The sequence below is a fragment of the Suncus etruscus genome, chromosome 8 (genome assembly GCF_024139225.1).
Source record: "Suncus etruscus isolate mSunEtr1 chromosome 8, mSunEtr1.pri.cur, whole genome shotgun sequence".
Classification (NCBI taxonomy): domain Eukaryota; kingdom Metazoa; phylum Chordata; class Mammalia; order Eulipotyphla; family Soricidae; genus Suncus; species Suncus etruscus.
The window spans coordinates 51,218,967-51,237,795 of record NC_064855.1 but is presented as its reverse complement, the minus strand read 5'-3'; the positions used below and the strand labels follow the sequence as shown (position 1 = coordinate 51,237,795).

Here is an 18,829-nt window from a genome sequence, read left to right as displayed (position 1 = left end):
AGCACAGCGCTAGGATATTTGCCTTGCAAGTAGTCTACGTAGAACGGATGGTGGTTCGAATCCCGGCATCCCATATGGTCCCCTGTGCCTGCCAGGAGCAATTTCTGAAGCACAGAGCCAGGAGTAACCTCTGAGAGCAGCCGGGAGTACACCCCCCCCAAGAAAAAAACCCAAAAATGTTTATTTTGTTTAAAAATTATACCAGTTACTCTAAATTTTATAAGTTAAATAATCTTTTTGAAGGCTTTTATTAGGACTTACCTAAAACCATTAGGATTAAAAATCATTAGTATCAGATAGCAGAAACGAAATACAAAATAAATATTTTTCAGTAGTAATAATTAGGAACTATTGACAATAAGCAAAAAATTTCATTAGGGGACCAGAGCGGTGGCACAAGCTATTTTATGTGTGGCCTACATCATAACCTTTCAAGCACTAGTTATTCTTAGCCCTGCATCTTAACTCCTTTCAGCCATCTTCCTTTGACCTCCATGCTGGTCAAAGACCAGAAGCGCGCACACCAGCCAAAAGCCCTAATCCCCTCTGGTCCATACCTTATCTACCTTTTCCAAGACCCCTCCCAGGAATGGGCGGGGTCTTGCAGGTAAGGTCAAGTTACCTAGGAAATATGGGTGGGGATTAGGCTTCAGTGGCAAATCCTTGTTCCTGGATAATAGAAGCAGAAATTCTTTTTTTTTTTTTTAAATAAAATCTTTATTTAAGCATCATGATTACAAGTATGATTGCAGTTGGCTTTCAGTCATAAACAGATCACCCCCCCCCCTTCACCATTGCAATATTCCCACCACCAAGCCCCTTCTTTACCCTCCCTGTATTTGAAAAAGGCATTCTACTTTTCTCACTCATTAACATTGTTATGCTAGTTGTTAGTGTAGTTAGTGCACTCACAACTCTTTATGGTGAGCTTCATATAGTGAGTCAGACCTCTGGCCCTCACCTCTATTGTCTCTGGGCATTATTACCATAATGTTTTGTTTTTCTTAAAACCCATAAATGAGTGAAACTATTCTATTTCTCTCCCTCTGACTTATTTTACTCAGCATAATAGATTGCATGTGCATCCATGTATAGGAAAATTTCATAACTTTATCTCTCCTGACAGCTGCATAATATTCCATTGTGTGTATGTACCACAGTTTCTTTAGCCATTCATCTGTTGAAGGGCATCTTGGTTGTTTCCAGAGTCTGTCTATTGTAGATAGTGCTGTAATGAATATAGGTGTGAGGAGGAGATTTTTATATTGTATTTTTGTGCTCCTAGGGTATATCCCTAAGAGTGGTATAGCTGGATCATATGGGAGTTAAATTTTCAGTTTTTTGAGGAATCTCCACATTGTTTTCCATAAAAGCTGGACTAGATTGCATTCCCATCAGCCATGAATGAGCATTGCTTTCTCCCTATATCCCCTCCAGCACTGTTGTTCATGTTCTTTGTGATGTGTGCCAGTCTCTGTAGTGTGAAATGGCACATCATTGTTGTTTAACAATGACCTGAACTTATAAATCAAAAGGTACAAAGAAAAATAAATCCAACTGAACCCCAAATCCTGTTGCTTATTTACCTGATTAGTCATTAGTAGTTTCAAAGTAAAATACTGGAAAAAAATCACACAGACAAATAGCTACTTATAAAAATTGAGACAAATATACATACTAACACTAGACAAAAAACTTCAAATTTAAGAAGTTTATAAGGGAAAGAGATGGGGATTATATAATAACCAAGGAATCTTGATGCAGTATGTGAAGAATTATTAAAATTTGTAATGGAATTGCTAACATAACTGAGGAAAGATACTTACAGTAACACGACAGCTTTTAATACCAGTCTTTCATCACTGAATAGGTCAACTCATCAAAATAAAAAAAAGAAGGAAACATTGACCTAAAGGAAGAAATTAGCTAACCTCTATGTACAGTTTTATGTTCCCCAAATTGCTTATTTTCTTCTTCCAATGCCCATGGAAATAATTTTAGTATATTGGGACATAAAACCAATCTACATAAAATCTAGAAGTTAGGAACTAGAGCAAGTATCTTAAAAATTACTAATAGTTGAGAAAAGCTAAAACACTTGGAAACTAAACAATATACTACTTAAAGTCAAGTGGGTTGTTTTTTTTTTTTAATAGATCCCAAAGCTTTCTTTTCATATGTTCATTTATTTTAAGATTGTTTCCCATCTTTTGTTGTTGTCTGCAGGTTTTCTGCATTTCATCTTTGAGTTACTAATATGGTCCTCAACAAATAATTCCCTGCTGGTGTTGCCTTCCAATAAATTTTTCATTTTTCTTACCAAGTTCTTCAGTTCTGACATTTCTGTTTGTACTTTTTCTTACTTCTGCTCTCATATACTTCTGTATTTTACTGCTAGCCTATTTTATTGTTTATTTGAACTAAACTAAACACCAAAGCTGCTTCTTTGCTATGTCACTGTCAATCTTTCCCATTGCCAGGGAGATCTTAGGGTGAGAACATATCTTGCTGCCATGTAAGTATCCAGCAATCCTTGAGGTCACCTACCTACCTGGCATGGCCTCTAACCTGTGGGGGTGGGATACAAGTTTATTTTTTTAGACAGGTCAAGTAATTCAGTGCTTCGGGTCTCAGATTCCCACTCACTGCCAACAAGTGCATTGAAGGGGAAATAAAAAAAAACCAGAAATATTCTTGGAAACACACAAATGATGATACAAATTACCAGAACATAAAGGACACAGTTTAAGTTGTGGAATTCCTAAGAGTGAAGTTGATAGAAATTCAAGCATTCACTGAGAAACAATAAAAGTTCCAAATAAATAACTTAATTATACATTTTATGATACTAAAAAAAGAACACCAATGGGTTTTCATAGTAAGCAGCAGGAGAGAAATGTACTTAGAATGTACTTAGAATGGAAGTCAATGATCTATAAAAATAACAAAAATAATAATAAAGACCAATGGAATGAGTATTTTTGCAAAGATTGAACAAGATTGCCAAACCCTTATCTATACTAATAAAGGAAATAAAGGAGAAAAGCCTAATAAATTGGATCAGAGATGAAAGTTGATAAAGATACAACAGATAACACAGAAGTTCAAAAGATCACATGTGAATACTATGACAAATTTTTGTGACATAAGTTTGTAGAAACTAAATGAAATGTAGAAATTTCTGGAAATCTACAACTCAAGTCTGAATCAGGAAGAAGCAGAACTAAAAAGACCACTTATTAATACAGGGAAACCAAAACAATAATTAAAATTACCCATAAAAACAAAAATACTTGCCAAGATCAATTTACTACTGAGATAATCCAAACCTCAAAGAACTTTGAATTCCTGTCAGGGTCTTAGAGAAATGTGAAGAATCATTTGTTCTCTCAAATAGTTTCTATGATGCCAAAATGACTGTGATACTATAAACTCAGAGACATCACTAAAAAATAATTACAGATCAGTTTTCCTGATGAACTTAGAATCAAAGTTCCTCAACAATATCTTAGCAAAGTGAATTTCACAATTCAATAAAAGTATTTTAACCATTATCAAATGGGATTATTTCTAAATATGCAATGATAATCTTAATTCTATCACTAAATTTTATTTGAAACATTGAAGGCAGGGACAAACTAAAATTTTCAATTCTAATTTATATATGATGTGAAGCCTAGAATAGAAGGGATTTTATTTTGACAAATCAATTTTAAATTTTTATTTAAAGTTTTCCATTTTAAGTTTCCATTGAAAGTTGTGTTCATTTAAGACTAACAAGGCTAATTTCATGTAAGGGTTAAGTTTCTGTTCCGAAAATAATGATGTAGACCTCAAGGTCCTATAAACAATAATATACTGCCCCCAACAATAATGACACAGATCCACAATATACCACCCTAGATATCTAGTCATAAAAGAGCATGATGAAACACCGTAGAAACATCCTAGACAACAGCCAATCAACTTAAATATCAAGACTCCCTGGGGCCAGTGAGGTGACGCTAGAGGTAAGGTGTCTGCCTTGCAAGCGCTAGCCAAGGAAGGACCACGGTTAGATCCCCGCCCCCCCCCATGTCCCAATAGCCCCCCCAAGCCAGGGGCAATTTTTGAGCGCTTAGCCAGGATTAACCCCTGAGCATCAAACGGGTGTGGCCCAAAAACTAAAACAAAAACAAAACAAAACAAAAGACTTCCTGCTTCTAGCCCTATATTACCTGGCTTGTTACCCCTGAGTGGGTTTGCCTCCTGCAGGAGGTGGCCCTGTTCAGTAAGTTTATAGCTTGTTGGTTGACAGAAAAAAGCTTTGCTTTGCTTTCTTTCAATGATGTGATCTCATCTTTTGACTCTGGACTCTAATAATGTAACTGCTCTGGAAAGTCAATAGAAAAAAAGTCTGCTAAGTCAATAGAATAAATATGAATGACACTATGACAGTTTCCAAATCCATGCTACCAGAAATCAACAACTTTCTTTTCTTAATTTCTGAAATCTCAAAAATTTTAACTAACTACTGGACCATAATGAAGGTTAAGCCAACTATAATGAGATTGCATTCATGATTCTGTTTGGAATCTGAGATGAATCTTTTGTTGTTGACCATTACCACATTTCTCTCTTCAAAGTGGATTCTCCAGGTTTCAGTCAAGGATTCATTGAGGCTGTATGATTGCTATACATAGATGGATCTGGAGAATATCCTGATGAGTGAAATTACTCAGAGGGAGAAAGTTTGACACAGAATAACCTGTCTCATAAGTGGGAGATAAAGACACACAAATAGTCGAATAATAAGTTCCCAAAGACAACGGAAAAAATAGGATAGCTGGCTTTATGGGTCTTGTTTGTTTGTTTGTTTTGGAGCCACACCCGGTGACGCTCAGGGGTTACTCCTAGCTATGCGCTCAGAAGTCGCTCCTGGCCTGGGGGACCATATGGGATGCCAGGTATTGAACTGCAGTCCATCCTAGGTTGGTGCATGCAAGGCAGATGCCTTACCACTTGTGCCAACGCTCTGACCCCAGGATAGCTGTTTTGTAGGAAGCATATCACTTGGAAGAGTTGGGGGTTAGGCCTGAGATGGAGTTTATAACTATGACAACGGGAAGTGTTCAATCAGGAGGAGGAGTGGGTGCTGAAAGATATTAAAGTGTAGTGAATTAAATTCTATCGTATTTAGGCCAAAGCTTTTCCATATTTTGGTGGGCCTATGCAAATGATAATTGCCACTCTAACACCGTTTTTGCTGTGCTCCTTTGACTCTAAACCTTAAAAAAAAAGCCCACTTAAATTTTTGAGGTTGGGCCGGGCGGTGGCGCTGAAGGTAAGGTGCCTGCCTTGCCTGCGCTAGCCTTTGACGGACCGTGGTTTGATCCCCCGGTGTCCCATATGGTCCCCCAAGCCAGGAGCAACTTCTGAGCACATAGCCAGGAGTAACCCCTGAGCGTTACCGGGTGTGGCCCAAACACCCCCCCCCAAAAATTTTTTTTTGAGGTTAATTTAAACTAATATGCATGTGCATGGAAAGGTAAGGGACTACTATGCCTTCAAGTTTAAGGAGTTAGATGGGTTTTATGGCTTTGGATTGCTTGGTGTACCACTAAGAAATGTTGTAATGTACTACAATCTGGGGACTTGAGGGACAAAGTAATTGTACATGGGTTCTGTTTTATTTTTCTTGATGTCCTTTGAATATAGGTTCAAAATTAAGGTGTCAGCAGGGGGATTTCTTCTGGGAACTCTGTTTTTGGGTGAGTGTCCTTCCACTGTGACTTTGCCTTGTCTTCTTTCTTTACATCATTGTTAACATAATTAAAAATAAAAAAGGAAAAAATTCTATCAGTAAAAGTATTATAAATCACTGTTCAAGAAACATTAAAAAAATAAAAGCTTCTCTCATAGAGTCAGACTGGTAAGGGGGAAGAAAATGGTGGGTAAAGGCATTTGTGGAGGGAAATGGAAGAGATTGAAACAGCATTATATGCCTGACACCCAATCACTTTGTAATATCACTGTGACAAGATTAAAAAAAAATAAAAGGAAAATTAGCAAAATGAATGTTTGTTACTTGAAGGCAATACATTTGGGTGTAAATTAATAACATCACAATAGATGATCAGAACAAATTTTGGCAGACTAGATAGGGGTGATGCTGTAGCAACACAAACCCATGTGTCATTGGCTTTGGCTTTGATATGCTGTCAGCAGCAGAAAAGGCCTCGAGGAAAATGCCAATAGAATTATTAGGTGTATAGACGTTTACAGAAGTTTAAGGGCCTGGTGAGGAAAGAATATATGACAGAAAGAACATTTCCCCACCCCCACCTCTGTCCTCAAATGGTTTACGTCTATGAAAAGAAAACAATTTAGGCCTCTTTTCAGTGACTAAGAGTAGAAACAATGATACTTTCATTGGTTTCTGTGTAAAAGACTCTGACTTCATTTCAATATGATATCACAAAGCAGTTCTTAGCTTTTCAAGTAGTTTCACATATAGGGTCCTAATTGGTACCAGAAATAGCAGATTTGCAAGAAATTTAGCTATTACTTATTCCTTTAATATAAACAGATCAAGAGGTCAAAGTTCAGAAAAAATTCATAGCTGTCCAGGGGCAGTGGCAATGAAGTCCACAGATACTTATTTTTTACTGTGTATATGTATATGTTTGTGTGTGTGTGTGTGTGTGTGTGTGTGTGCATGCTTGTGTGTGATTCAAAACTTGCTACTGATTGCATAGGGGTTTAGGTAGTTTGAAAGGCAGAACAAAAGATGTGGTAGACAGAAATCCATCTGACTGCTTTCAGCATTTCTTTCAGAACACACATTCTTGGAGGAACAGAACATTGTGGCTATATTGACTTGTTTTTCTTTCCTGTCCTGACTCTATATTCTGAGTGTAGTTCCAAATAAATGTTTCAGATTCTGGAGGGTTGGTTTCTGCTCAAAGAACTTTAATTTTTGATAAGCTTGAAACTGAGAAGCTTGTAAGAAATAATTCCAATATATGTGGACATTAGAGTGCTGTTACCCTAAATTTCATATTTAATGGTGAATTTAGAATAGAATCCACACATCTGATTATATATGACTTTTATTTTCTAAATAGAAAGAATCCACAGCAGAAGATAGCAATGATTTGTGAATGGTTCTTTAAAATAGTGACATATTTCAGGTTACTTGCTTAATTAAGATGATATAATGATAATAGTATAGGTATGTTTTACCACTATCATGATGAAAATATGATAGCAATTTTTCAAGATTTTTGTCCACTTATGAGAGATCTCAAGATGCTTGAAATAAGGAAGGATAAGAAATAGAAATAGTCTCTTATAGTCTGGAAACATTGTACAAGGACAAGGTACCTGTGTGGCACTCAGAAGACCTGATTTGACCCTTAACTTCCAATACGGTCTCCTGGGCAATGACAGGAGTGATTCCTGAACACAGAGACAGAAATAAGCCCTGAGTATGAACTGGTGCCCCAACAAAATAAAGCAAAGCAAACAAACAAACAAAAAAGGTTCTTGAGCTCTTATAATAAAGGAAAACAGAAGAGGTTTTTAATTTTATTACTTTTTGTTTTTTTCCTTTACTTTAGGATTAGTTTGTTGTTTCCCTACTCCTTTGACTTCCCAGTTACCCATCCTAGCTGTTTTCTTACAGTAAACAATGGAATTCCTATGGAATGATTTTTTATCAAAATTAAATTATATGTCACATATCTGACAGCCTTCTGTCTCTAAAAAGGCAGCGCTGGTTCCAGCAGGCTACTGGCTCAGGAAAATTTAGAAGCAGCAGAAATAAGATTACAAGTTCCTAAATGAGAATCTAATGGTGGTGTTTGCTAAAAGGCACCAAAAGACAGTATGCCATCCCACATTTACTTAATTCAAAATAAATCAACTACCTCAATTCAAAGGATAATTTTGAGCAGATTACTTTTCTGTATCTGCAGATGAGAATATAAGATGAAGAAAGTGTATTGACAGTTTTCCTTTCCTTTTGCCTCATTGTTAACCAGTTCCCTTGAATTATCCTACTTTGTGTCCACTAGATGCCTAGCCACAGACATTGAACCAAGATTAATATGTTTTTTGATTGGTCCACACATAACTTGATTGTGACTCAGGACTTGAAAGAATGGTCTGACTTGAAAAGTTGAATAAATGCAGTCTGGATTTGGAACAGCAAGCAAATAAAAATGACTAAAGATTCTCTAGCTGAGAAGTCTGTAAATCCAATGAAGAGGCTGCCATTTAAGATGCCATAGACATGTTAGAAGATGTCTTAGAAGAAGCATAGACATCTTAGAAGAAGCATAGACAATTAGAGCCTAAAATAAACTAGGGAACCATAGGGAAGAAGAGACAGAAACTGACAAAAGGGGTTACCAGCAAGATGATAGTTGTCCTAAAGAAAGGCAATTATGAGTATGAAGTATTGCAAGGGTGACCTAGTTAATGCCTGATAACTCAGATGACCTAGGTAGGCCCTATGATATAGAGGACCAGATACCAGAAGATGATCATCTCAGCATGTTTTTCTCTCTAATTTAATGATTCACATTCTTTTTTTTATGATTCACATTCTTATAATACAATATATGCTCACCTCAAATTCCTTTTTTTTTTTACTAATATCTTTATTTAAACGCCTTGATTAAAAACATAATTGTGGCTGGTTTTCAGTCATGTAAAGAACACCCCCCCTTTACCAATGCAACATTCCCATCACCAATGTCCCAAATCTCCCTCCTCCCCATCCCACTCCTTCATGTACTCTAGACAGGCTTTCTACTTCCCTCATTCATTCACATTGTTATGATAGTTTTCAATGTAGTTATTTTTCTAATCTTTAATCACTCTTTGTGGTGATCTTCATGTAGTGAGCTGGAACTTTCAGCCCTCCTCTCTTTTGTCTCTGAAAATTATTGCAAGAATGTCTTTCATTTTTCTTAAAACCCATAGATGTGTGAGAATATTCTATGTTTCTCTCCCTCTGACTTATTTCACTCAGCATAATAGATTCCATGTACATCCATGTATGAAAAAATTTCATGACTTCATCTCTCCTGGCGGCTGCTTAATATTCCATTGTGTATATGTACCACAGTTTCTTTAGCCATTCATCTGTTGAAGGGCATCTTGGTTGTTTCCAGAGTCTGGCTATTGTAAATAGTGCTGCAATGAATATAGGTGTAAGGAAGGGATTTTTGTATTGTATTTTTGTGTTCCTAGGGTATATTCCTAGGAGTGGTATAGCTCGATCGTATGGGAGCTCAATTTCCAGTTTTTGGAGGAATCTCCATATTGTTTTCCATAAAGGTTGGAGTAGATGGCATTCCCACCAGCAGTGGATAAGAGTTCCTTTTTCTCCACATCCCCGCCAGCACTGCTTGTTCTCATTTTTTGTGATGTGTGCCACTCTCTGTGGTGTGAGGTGGTAGGTACCTCGTAGTTGTTTTGATTTCATCTCCTGATGATTAGTGATGTGGAGCATTTTTTCATGTGCCTTTTGGCCATTTGTATTTCTTCCTTATCAAGTATTTCTTCTTTATCAAAGTGTCTGTCCATTCTTCTCCTTATTTTTTGATGAGATTAGATGTTTTTTTCTTGTAAAGTTCTGTCAGTGCCCTGTATATTTTGTATATTAGCCCCTTATCTGATGGGTATTGGGTGAATAGTTCCTCCCACTTAGTGGGTGGCTCTTGTATCCTGGGCACTGTTTCCTTTGAGGTGCAATAGCTTCTCAGTTTAATGTATTCCCATCTGTTAATCTCTGCTTTCACTTGTTTGGAGAGTGCAGTTTCCTCCTTGAAGATGCCTTTAGTCTCAACGACATGGAGTGTTTTACCTATGTGTTGTTGTATAAACCTTATGATATCATCGCCTTCCTTTTGAAAGAGGTATAAAAGTAGAGAGACTTCTGGGGCCAGAACGGTGGCACAAGTGTCTGCCTGGCATGTGCTAGCCTAGGACTGACCACAGTTAGATTTTCCTCCCCCCACCCCACACGCCCCATATGGTTGGTTTCCCAAGCCAGGAGAGATTTCTGAGTTTATAGCCAGGAGTAACACCTGAGTGTCAAGGGGTGGGGGAAAAAAAGTAGAGAGACTTTTATCTTTCTCTGGAATCCTTTTTCAGGAGACCCCTTCCACAATCTGGAGCTTCCCTGTATTTCTTTCCCAACCTTTACATTGCCTTAAATGAAGTCTTCTAAATTCAGCCTTTCTATCTCCAGGTTCTGACTTCATACTTGACTGCTGGAGTTAAGAACCTGAGCTCCTGCCACCTCTTAGATAAATGCATAAAAGTTGACATAGAAATGGTGATTTGGACTTGATAGCTTTTAGAATTTATCCTGGATTCTATACATTCTATGATCTGGGTATCTTTTTCTTGGCTTCTTATGATTTATCACGGATTTTAAAATGAGTTTTCTTTTCTTAAGAGAGTTTGAGTGATTTTTTTAAGTGTATGACCCTTGAACAGAAAATAGATTTTTGCAGACTTTATAGATAATCATGGCAGGACAAAATTCTTTTTTTTAAGGGGGACTGGGCAGGAGAGATAGTATAGGTCTACAGTGGTCGGCAATCTGTGGCTCGCGAGCCACATGTGGCTCTTGACACTTTTAATTTGGCTCTTCCGTGTGCTGCCGCTTGGGAGTCAGGACTCTGCTCCTAGCCTCTGTCAGTGCGCGCCCTGTGTGGCTCTCAAAATAAATTTCAATTGTGGTTTTGGCGAGATTTGGCTCAGTTGAAATAAAAAGTTGCCGACCACTGGGATGTAAGTTACTTACATTGTATGTGGCTGACCTGGGTTTGACCCCTAGATCCTCATGTGAATTCCAGATCCCATCAGGTATGATTCCCTGAAGCACAGATTCAGGGTAAGCCCTGAACACTATCAGGTGTGACCTAATTTTAAAAAATTCTCCTAGGTTAAACTAAGCTTCATCTTTTCACACAAAATTAGTCAGATGAAAGAAACTCTTGACGTAATCTTCAAATTAAACTACATATTCAGTCATCTGCTGGCAGTCATCTAGGGTGTTAATGAATGTAGCTATTTTATTGTCTTTAAGATAGTATAATTTAGATCAATGCCTTGACCAAACATTGTAAATTACAACTTGGAGAGCACCACATTTTCTTCCAAGAGGAGCTTCTCTTTCTTTTGTAACAACCAGGGTTTTTTCCAAGAGAGATTGTTTCTGCAGTAACTGTTCATGTATAACATCATAGGCTCTTGTATCACTTTTGTTGTAATGCAATCCAGTTCATGTTTATTCTATTTTACAATTGACATGGGGAAACAAAGAGCAGTTGAAGCACTAGAATACATTAAATCTTGAAGAATTTTTTATCCTCAAGAAATTTATTCTGACATGAATGTCTTTAGATTTCTGACATAATGTGAATCAAAGATTTGAGGACATCAGTCATTGTGAGTTATAACCAGGGAATTTATTTAAAGGTATTTTTCAATTTGGTGGTCCAGAAGAATTTGGACTTGTGCTTAAAAATTATTTTATAATCTTATGATTATTGTTAAAATAAAATACATTGTATTTAATGGCAATTTATTATTAAAACAAATTTTCCATTGTCTTTGGTTGTTATATACAAAAAGCAAATTAAAGTAACAGCTTTATATAACATTTATAGATAATTGGTATGACATGCACATGTCATGTGTTCACTTTGTGCATGAATGGCAGAATTATCCTAATGTCTTTGCTTATCTCTCAGCACCCTTCTTCCAACACGTTAAAGATGATCTGAATGAGAACTAATGTGCATAATGGCTTCACAATAAATGGCTGCATTCTCTAGATGTAAACAGGAATTTTATTTTTGAATACTTAAAAGTATTAAGCAACAAGTCATTATTATTATGTAAAATCATTTGAATTTTTTAAAAAGAAATAAATAAAAAACACTGCTAAACTTTTTTTTACTTAAGGTAGATATTCTCTACTCTTCCTAACAAATAATATCATTTCCTCAGAGATACTTTTGGCGCTGATTCAAGAGAGAACATTAAGCATTCTTTTATTCATACTCCTCACTAAATTGCATTATGGTGATAGTTAAAGCATATAAAATGAATAGAGTTATTATAGACAGAGAATAATATAATAGAGACTGGGAGCATTAATAACAAGGAAGTTTGGTAGATAATTCATGATAAATTGAATAGTGAAGGGATAATATTAAGGAATAACTGGATGGCCAAGTATTCATCTCACACATGTCCAAAACCCTGAACTGGGGGAAGAACAGTTCCTCAATCTGGATCTTGGAGACAGCATATGGACAGAACATGACTTAAGAATGTGTGTGTATGTGTGTGTGGTTTTCTGTGTGTGTGTGTGTCTGTGTGTGTGTGTTCATTGAAATAAGCAGTTGAAAGGACAACTTCAAAACAGGCATGTTAGTCTTGCCTCCACCAAGTTTCCCTCCTGCTTTTCTCTGTAACTAATATACAGAATTCTTGGCTTTATCCTTACGTAAAGTCAGAGAACTCAGATGAAGTATAAGATTGTTGAAAGTGCACAGAATAGAGTCATTTTAGCTTGGTGAGAGGTGCTGTGATTTGGGGTGGAAGCTTTGTGGGGTAAAAGGGTGAACAGTTTGTTCTGTCTCCCAGCACCTCCATGAAAACTTGTTCCCCTTCATTAAGGGAGTAATCTTTGTACTTTCCAAGTTGGGCCACTGTCTTCATTTATAAACACAAGTGGATATTTTATATAATCTGAGGAAAAACAGCACAAAGGAGAAACAGATAACCACGTGCTACCAAAAGGAATATATAAAACTTGGACAAAAAAAGATTCACAATTCAAAATTCATTTAAGAAATGTATGTTAGATGTTAAATGCATTGCAAAATATTGCAAACCTTTGAAGCACATCAGTGAGTAAAACAAATGTCTCTAACTCAAGAACTTTATAGCTAGCAGGAAAAATATGTACTAAATAAATAATAAGCAAAATGATCATACAATTTCTCTAAAATGGATAAAATCTAAAAGGATAAAATTAGAATACATAAAGTAATACAATAATATTAGTAGTACAAAATATTAGGAAGAGCAAGTGAAGCAAAATTAATTATATTTTATTTTAGATGAAATATCATGGCAAGTCTTGTTGATGGGATAATTTTAAATGAAGAATGGACACTGGTACTGATGTTAAACAACAGAAAAGGTTTTCCAGGATGATAGGATAGCATATGCAAGTACTCTACCACAGAAATATTTCTAGTGCCCTTTCAGATAAGCAAAAACATACCATTTTTGTTTGCAGTACAGCACTAAGGCTGAGTAAGAGGAGTAAGATAGTCCAAGTAAGATATCATAAAGCACTGACTTTTGGCTTTTCATGCTTAGTAAAATGGGAAGCTTTTGAAAGAAATAGAAAAAAGAAGTAGCATATTCTAACTTCAAATTTAAGTCTTGTTTTTGTCTTCTGTAGAAAACAGTTCAGAGCCAAGGGATATAAGATGATAAATTGGAAGGGGGTATTAGCAATAGAAAATGAAACACATGGCTATATTTAGATATTTCTGTATGTTCGGTTACTGATCCTATCCTAATCAATAATTGTACTCCACCCTAGGGTGTGATTTGGTGATAGTATATTGGATTATTCATTGTTAGTCTTCTCCCACCCTAGGGAGTATTCTTGAGTATAAAAGCAGAGGTCTGAGAAAGACAGGTGCTCATTCTTGGTTTTCTTCCACTGAGTTGAACTTCATTTTAGGAGCAGAAACCTTCAGTGGTTTAAATTCCTTGCTTGAGCACTGGATTTCCTGAACCCATTCTTGTACCTCTTCACTGTGTGAATTATTTCCTGCAGATATCTACAACTGGAATTGTCCCCCCTGTCCTAATTGAACAGAGGAATGGGAACTGCCTTTATTGTCTGGAAGCTCGGTGGGAATCAAACCTCAACCAATCTCCCAGAGAATTTGACCCTTTACTGTAGAGGTTACCTGATGGTGAAAGACTATGTTCAACCATTGAACAAGAACTAATAGATGACTTTATAAAAGCTTTATCTAGGCTGAAGCCATAGGATAGTATGTCTATACTATGCCTTGCATGCAGTCAAACCAGATTTGATTTCTGGTACTACATATGGTTCAGCCTCACCAGGAGTAATGTATGAGTTCAGAGCCAGTAGTAATTCCTAAATGCCACAAGGTATTGTCCCAAAAACCAAACAGAAAAGAAAAATGACCTCAATTGTGCCTCAAGTATTTTGGACTTGACTTAACTAAAGAGGTGCAAGACCTGTACAAAGAAAATTAAAAACACTTCTTCAAGAAATAAAAGAGACACAAAGAAATGGAAACACATCTCCATCTCATGAATTGGAAGAATTAACATAATTGAAATAGCAATACTTCCCAAAGCACTATACAAAGGAAAGACTGACAAGGTTCCATATTGTACATTTAAGAATCACTGCTGTGCAACAGCACCAGGAACCAAACTCCTCCAGAGGAAATTCTGAGTGATATCCCAGCTCCACCTTGCACCAGTTTTAACATGACACCTTGACATGAGAAAATGGCAACAACTTGAGCTAAGAGAGGGCTGCCCCATCTCATTGCCTAACGGTAAGATTTAATCAGGAAACATGCCATCCTTTGCTCTAAGCAAAAACCAAAATCACTATTTACAGTAGACTGACTTTGACAAATATGGTATGGACAGAACCTATCAAGGGACCAATGAGGAAGTTTCTAGCCTTTGTCTTGGCCTAGGATTTGTACCAAGATCTCTAATTCCAGAGGTCTAATTTTGACAACTGCGATTGAGCAGAACTTCTGTAATTATGCTGAAAGACTATACCCTAGGCTCTGTCCTAGGTTCTGAACAAAAACCAAGACCATTAATTACAGAAGACTGATTACAACAACAGTGATGGAACAAAACTCCTAGATCCATAAAGGAAAACTCTCTCCTAGCCTTCACCCTATGACCTATGTAAATAACAAGATCTCCAGCTACAGAGGCGGGATGTCATCACCCACATCTGAGTGGAAAGTTTCCTGGCACCATAAAAAGACCTTGGTTGTGTAAATGAGTGAGCATGGAGCTTGCAGTTGTTCCCATGGCAGTATGCTTCAAGGGCGGAGAAACCCTGTATCTTTTAGGCCAAGGGAATTCCCACTGTAATTTACCCAATATTTATTGTGTCTATGCAAAAGAAGAAGAAGATGAAGAAGAAGAAGAAGAAGAAAAAGAAGCAGAAGTACTAGAAGAAGAAGCAGAACAGAAGAAGCAGAAGCAGCAGCAGAAGAAGCAGAGCAGAAGAAGAAGAAGAAGAAGAAGAAGAAGAAGAAGAAGAAGAAGAGGAAGAAGAAGAAGAAGAAGAAGGAGGAGGAGGAGGAGGAGGAGGAGGAGGAGAGGAGGGGGAGGAGAGGAGGAGGAGGAGGAGGGGAGGAGGGGGAGGAGGAGAGGAGGGGAGGAGGGGGAGGAGGAGAGGAGGGGGAGGAGGAAGATGAAGGAGGGGGAGGAGGAAGAAGAGAAGAAGGAGGGGGAAAGGAGGGGGAGGAGTAATAAGAGGAGGAGGAGGAGAAAAAGAAGGAGGAGAAACAGGAGGAGGAGGAGAAGAAGAAAAAGGAGGAGGAGGAGAGAGAAGAGGAGGAGAAAGAGCCTTTTAAAAAGTTTCTGGTCTGGTGGGTTTTTTCCCCCTTAGGTGATGGTTTTTGTTTTTTTTGGTTTATTCTTTGTTTATTCTTTTTGTAATTTTGTTGTTACTCCCTCATTGTTATTTGTTTTTGTTTTATTTTGTTTTGCTGCCCTTTTCATCTTTTTTTTCCTTCCTTCTTCTAAATGGATATTTATAACACTTAGACTGACTCCTCCTACTTTTTTTTGTTTGCCCCCCCCCCTCCAAGATGGTACCAAGACCAGACAGCTGAATGTTTATTTGGTGGAAATAAAAACTAATCAGAAATGAATACCAAATCCAAAGTCAACAACAAAAGAATAGATAGCCTAGCTACAACAAGCTGTACAAGGGGAGAACAGTTGTACTAGCATTACAGGGGTAAAGGAGGGAGATGTGGGATGCATGCTGGGAACAGGGGTGGAGGGAGGACAACACTGGTGGTGGGAATGCCCCTCATTCATTGTCACTATGTGCCTCAAATATCACTGTGAGAGAAATGTAATTCACTTTGATCACAATAAAAAAATTAACAACAACAACAAAAAAAAGAATCACTGCTGTGGTCTATAAATTTATCTGTTGACTTATGATTGCATTGCCTATTGACAGTCTAGTATATATTATCTTCAGTGATGTTTGTAATTTTACAAACATCAAATTTGTATTCCTATAAATCATCAAATTTTGCTCAAATTTTTCAATTATTTATTGTACTCAAACCTTTAAATTGCCATATAATTCAAGTATTCCTAAAGAGAAAATAAAATAAAATAGGGGTCAGAGCAATAGCATAGTGGCAGGGCATTTGCCTAGCATGCAGCCAACACAGGATGACTCAGGTTTGATTACCAGCATTTCATATGTAATTCTGAGCTTCCAGGAACGATTTCTGAGCACAGAGCCAGGACCACCACCGGGTGCTCACTACCAACCCAAACAAACAAACAAACACACACACACACACACACACACACACACACACACAAAAGATTTAAAAATAAATAAATTTGTTCAGGAAAAAAATGACCTTATAGTCAGGCCTGGGTCTGGGCAGGAACGAAGCTGAACAGGGCCTCCTTTCCAGCCTTCCCTCAGCCTCCTTCTGGGTTCCAGTGCCATTACTAAAACCCCCCTCCTTCCCATCAGTCCTCCTTTCCCCAAACCATGTTTGGGTAATGGTTTTTTTGGGATTTCAATATAAATTGAAGTCATTTCAATTTATATCATAGACTTTCTGTCAGATTCCTATCTCTTAGAAAATATACAGCTCAAGGATAAGCTGAACAAACCAATAAACTATTGATGCAATATTTTATCATACTTAGACAAACTTGCTAGTTTAGAAAAATAACCTCTAAGTAGAATATACCTCTAGCCACATTTCTTTTCAATTTTAATAGATTTTATTTCAATTCAATAGATCACTTTCTTAAACACCCTGACACCCCAGCACTCCAAATCACTAAATGCAAAGATCAAAGAGAAAACTAAAGAAGACATCTACTGTGGGGACTATGGAGAAAAATCCTGGTAAATCTTCAAGTCCACCCAAAGGCCTGAACCCAATAGATGAGAACCTAAAATCAATACTTAATGGTATAACCTGAGAAATTAAGAAATTAATAAATCAACAGATTAACAATTCAACCAATTCAAAAAAGAACTCTTTTAGAAGATGAGATAATACAAGTGGAACTGAAGGAATAAAAAAACATGTTAGCAAGCCATAATAGAAGAATTACACAGGTTGAGAATCACATAGAAGACTTGAAGACAAATTACAAGCCAGCAGTGATCAAGAAGTCAAAAAAGAAAGGAGAGACAATATTCTGGAAGAAAATGTAAGGTACTTAATGAAAAAAGAAAAGAGAAATAATCTCCAAATTATAGAAATTTCAGAAGGGGAAGAAAACTGGAAAAGGGAAGAACATATAGTGAGGGAGATAATAGCAAAGATCTTCCCCACCCCTGAGAAAGAGGTTTTTCTACAAATCCAAGAGGGAAAAAAAAGTGCCAAACAATATAGATCCTAACAGAACAATACCAAGACATTTAGTAATTCAAAAGACAAAAATTAAAAAGAGAGAGATTGATTCTTTAAAGCAGTATGAGGAAAAAAAACCCCTCAAGTATAAAGGAAGCAACTTAAGAATTAATCAGATATCTGATTTTAAACAATGCAGGCAAGAAGAGTGAAATGACATATTCTAACTATTGAATGAAAGAAACTTTCGATCTAGAGTCCACTACCCAGCAAAACTCTCATTAACATGGTAGGGAGGGTTAAAAACATTCTCAGTCAAAAAATAACTTGCAATATTTTCTCTACCAAAATGAACCACTCAAAGAGCAAGTACACAAAGCAAATTCCCAAATATTACAACAGCCCTACACAATGTAATGACACAACAGCCCTTAATTGTCATTTAAGTTTCCTTAATTGTCAATGGATCAAGCACTCCCATCAAGAAAGAAAGCAGTGGTTAGATTGAGCAGGTGTCAATCAACTGCTCTTTTTAGATGTCTATAATAATGTTCTAATGCTTTTATCCACAGAAACGGTGCAGCATGCATTTGGAAGCCATGGACTCCCACTACAGTGCTTTTATAAGAAGTTTTAATGTCTTAATTTTACTGTCTATAATAACTCCTTGATCTTCTTGTCCACAGTGGTACTTGGAGATATAGGTTGGTCACCCCAGTTCCATATTGCTATGTTATACTAAATTAGACTCAGAAAACAGTGCTCATTAAGAAAATATCACAAAAATTCTAATCTCTACAGGCTGTGTTCTTTACACTGATGTATAGAAAGAGGAGGTACAGTAAATGCACCCCATATACACCTCAACACAGGCCCTTTGCCTGGTCTGTATTGTGAATTGGGGGACAAAAAATTCTAATCTATTCATTTTATACTTGATTATGCCTGTTAATATAATTTAACATTTGTGTCCACAGATAGCAATGAAATATGTAACGGCATCCATGAATTTCTGCTACAGGATCATTCATTGAGTATGTTATTGTAATTTGTTTTCAGTTTTAGTTAGTTTACCATTGTACCATGATGCTTATGATTTCAGATTGCTTTTAGGAAAGGAAACTGGATGCTCAATACAATATTTCATG

At 36.8% G+C, this 18,829-nt stretch overlaps 1 non-coding gene across 1 annotated transcript; it reads left to right on the top strand.

Moving 5' to 3' along the window:
- Positions 1-18,463: 18,463 nt before the first annotated feature.
- On the top strand, positions 18,464-18,592 carry LOC126016667 (small nucleolar RNA SNORA51). Its single transcript, XR_007498451.1, has one exon. It is a non-coding gene; the product is annotated as a small nucleolar RNA SNORA51 (small nucleolar RNA).
- Positions 18,593-18,829: the final 237 nt, after the last annotated feature.